Here is a 3,991-nt window from a genome sequence, read left to right as displayed (position 1 = left end):
CACAACAACATAGTGGATGATGCTTTGCATTGCGTACACAAAGAAAAAGACTTCATCTCTCTTCTCTCCAGCACCCCCGGTGAGTTAACTTTAATATTATCACATCTTTTTCTTTAGCTCAATGAAGAAATGTTAAGAATAGTTACCTTATGTAATAAAAACTACATATATTTTCTGTTTTTGTATGTTTTTCTTCCAGATACTGTCTCATACAGACAAACCGATCGTGGGTCTTTTCTTATCCAGTATATTGTTGAGGTATTCTACACCTGTGCACATAATGATGACGTCGAAGAACTCTTCAGAAAAGTAAGTTTTCCGAGTGCAAACTGTGGTGGGATTGAAACATGCATGCACACCAGGATATGGCTTAATTTAATGCACTGCTTCAATCTCACAGGTCATGCAACGCTTTGAAGACTTTAATATAAACCCTTCTCTCAAACAAATGCCAACCAAAGACAGATGCACTCTGACAAAGCGCTTCTACCTCTGTCCAGGCCACTGAGACAAGATTGAGTGTTGGTTAATACAAACTTTGCTTTGATGTCTTTACATTAGGCTCACTCTGCTTTATGATGAACTAGTTGGTGAATAGATCAAACTAAACTTTGTTTTCCATTTACTTAAATCATTGCATTTATATTTTTATATATCTGACAGTGTGACACTTCCATACTTTGTGTATATTGTTGAAAAGAGTTATTTTTAGCTAGGGGAAGTGGAAAGTACAATCATTTAAGTATAGTACAGTTTTTGTGTGTTTTGGGTACTTGTGGTTTTGTTTATTGCTTTATATAGAGGGACGTATTGTACTTTTTACAAACAGCACATCAACAGACAGATGATAACTGTGACTTTGCAGATTTTACATACAACATATACGGTCGATTCATAAAATACACTACAAAACAATGTTTCAGAATAAACTACTAAACAGTGTGTGTAGTTGTTAGAATTGGAACAACAATGAACAATTAAATGCTCTTTGATTTTTCTGAGGATACTTCTGTACTTATACTTTCTTAATGTAGGACTTGTAGTTGTAATGGAGTTTTTTTTAATTGGTGGCATCTACTTTTACTTGTGTATAGGATGTAAACACTTCTGCCACCACTGGTTAAGGGGATTTGAAGAAAAGCAGTCTATACTCATGGTGTTACTTGTTGTAATTCTGCTAGCTCACCTGGTAGAAAGTGGTTCCTGTGTATAGAGGTCCTTGCTGCAGGTTTGATTCCCACCTGTGGCCTTTTGCTGCATGTCATGTCATTTATCCCCTTTGCACAGGAAGTCAGTCAATTAAGGGAATTTGGGATCCATTTAGCATCTTAAGAATACAGTATGTGTTTGCTTTTGCCTATGATCCACACTCCTGTTGTAAATGATAATGGGACAATAAAATACTATAAATAAATGTGTTTATTTGAAACAAACATGTTGTTAAATCTCAGTGGGTAAGAGACTAGAAGAGGAAGTAAATGTTCTGTGTGCTTTCCCTTTGAGAAAAGAGGAACTTCAGACTGGTTGATGGTAAGTGCCAAAAAGGACATAGTTGCCCTACCAAAATGGGAATTACATCCTTACAATACAAGAAAAAAAGACCAGACAGTAGCTTCATGTTCAAAGATGAGTGAAAAACACTAAAGTCATAAGCTGGACAAAACTTGGAATAAGGGACATTAGGAATTAGGGACGTCCAAAGAGGGACAGTGAAAAGACATTTCCAATAAAACACACCAACCAAAGCAAATTAATTGTTATAATGTATCTCTCTCTGAGGGTCAAACAGCCTTTAAAATAAAATATGAGCTTTAGTACATACAACATATACAATGTTGCTTTTGCTGAATCTATACAGATGCATTGACAAGTGTAAAGTTACTAAGACCCAGGTTTAATGGACTTATTGGACATCCTGTAAAAGCACTGACAAAGCAATGCACAAACTCTGAATGTGATTTTTCAGACAAACTTTACTTGAAAAAACAAACTCAAATCAAACAAACAAAACCATATCATCACAATACAACACAAAGGCAACAAGTTGAGTAGGCAACAAGGTAAACATGGTTGCAGTCTGTGCATGTCTGATGTGTTGCCAGGAAACTGATGTGACAGTGTTTTTAACGGGTTCATTGAGTTCATGCTGACGCTTTCACCGCCTCATCAAGTTCACTCATAAAAATAAATACAGAAGTAGCTTGACAGAAGCATATACTCTGTTTAAAGCTCAGGGGGGTTTATAAAAAGACATAAAACAACAAGGGTTTGTCACTTACAGACCAGAATTATCAATCCAACCAGACTATTTAACAGCTTATTTGAACATACTGGCAGTGTTAGAGAGCTTTATATCAGTTTACAATTTATACAAAACAAAGACACAGGTGGCTATAGAAACAAGCACGCATCTTCTCCCATGACTGGCACTCAGCACGTTCAAACATGTAGCTACAAATGAACACACACATATTCTCTGCATGCACGCAGTCACACCCAACACTGGAGCAAAGGTCAGTAATGCTGCACAACTGGTAAGGCCAGATGAAGTTAAGTACATTGTTTTCAGGAACTACAGGAGAAAACGTTCGAAAAGTTTGGCAGTGTGATTATTCTAGAGCAAAATATTCAACGTGTCTCCTTTTCCCCTTTTGCAAATAGAAAACAAACACCACTTTACAGTGAAGTAAACCATGCGAGGGAGGTAGAGGACATCAGAGAGAGAAAGCAAAAAGACTAGAAAAGATAAAGTTGTAAATAAACAAAGGTCTTATAGATAATGTGGCTTTTGAAAACACTGCAGATTAGTGGTGTGTCACTTTGCCTGTACAACACAAAATAGACATTACAACTGAATAAGTGTCATATTCGGAAGTTGGAATGTATTAGTATAGTGGTACATGTCATTTTTGTAACTTTTTCATTCAAGAATTCACTTTTGGAAACATCATATCGTTGACAACACTCAACACTCAGATAAACAGTTTGCAGCACCACACGTTTACAAAATAGCAACTCATGCGAAAACACCTCTGGCCCTGTACACAGCGTGTAAAATGTGTCGTACAGTATGTAACGCACCTTGCACTAAACATGTGATAGATTGCATTCATGAGACCAAAAAAATGTGAATCTGTAGTGTTTTTGCTCTGTTGTGTGTGTGTCTTTTAGTGTGACTGTGGTTGAGGTTTAGGCCAGCATTCCCCCAACGCTGGAAGCAATAACAATTCCCAGAACCACACAGCATATAATAATGATAATTTTCTTCTGTATGGTGTTAACAACAACAGATAAATCCAAGGCAGCAAATAGAGAGCAAAGGAAAACATGTTAAAAATATGACTTTAAGACGTTACAGTATTTACAATAATGAGAACAAAATGCAGTTTAGAACGATGTTGTTGGATTAAGACTGTGATTTAGAAGCAATCAATCAATCAATTAATCAATCTCTGGTTCCTGCATTTTGTTCATCCCACATTAAACAACATGCAGTACATTCACACATGCCACAAACTCATTCTCATATTTAAAGCCACCATTTGCAGAATGTGAGAACCCTCAATTTTGGCGCCACCTGGTGGTAGCACCACAGAGGGTAATGTGGCAGACAGCAATGCATGCAGCAATCTTCTGAAAGACCTTAAAGGACCAGTGTGTAGGAGTTTAAGGGCATCTAGTGGTGAAGCTGCAGAGTGTAACTAACTGAACACTGCATGAGTCTATATCTGACAACCTGGGAATGAGAACAGGCTGTGAAGTGTGATCTACAGCCAGTGTTTGGTTTGTCCATTCTGGGCTACTGTAGAGACAAGACAGACTCCATTAAAGGTGACATGCATCACCTGTAGACTTTAAGGCAACAAAAACAGAGTATTTCCTATTTTGATTATACATTAATGAAAACATAGCTATAAATATTATATTCCATTTCTGACAATAGATCCTCCTCAATGGTACACACTGGACACTATTTTGGGTGTAAAACAGG

This window comes from Morone saxatilis, unplaced genomic scaffold (genome assembly GCF_004916995.1).
Source record: "Morone saxatilis isolate NCDOM2014 unplaced genomic scaffold, NCSU_SB_2.0 Contig8, whole genome shotgun sequence".
NCBI classification, from domain to species: domain Eukaryota; kingdom Metazoa; phylum Chordata; class Actinopteri; family Moronidae; genus Morone; species Morone saxatilis.
The sequence above is the reverse complement of the archived record's forward strand: the minus strand, read 5'-3'. Positions refer to the sequence as shown.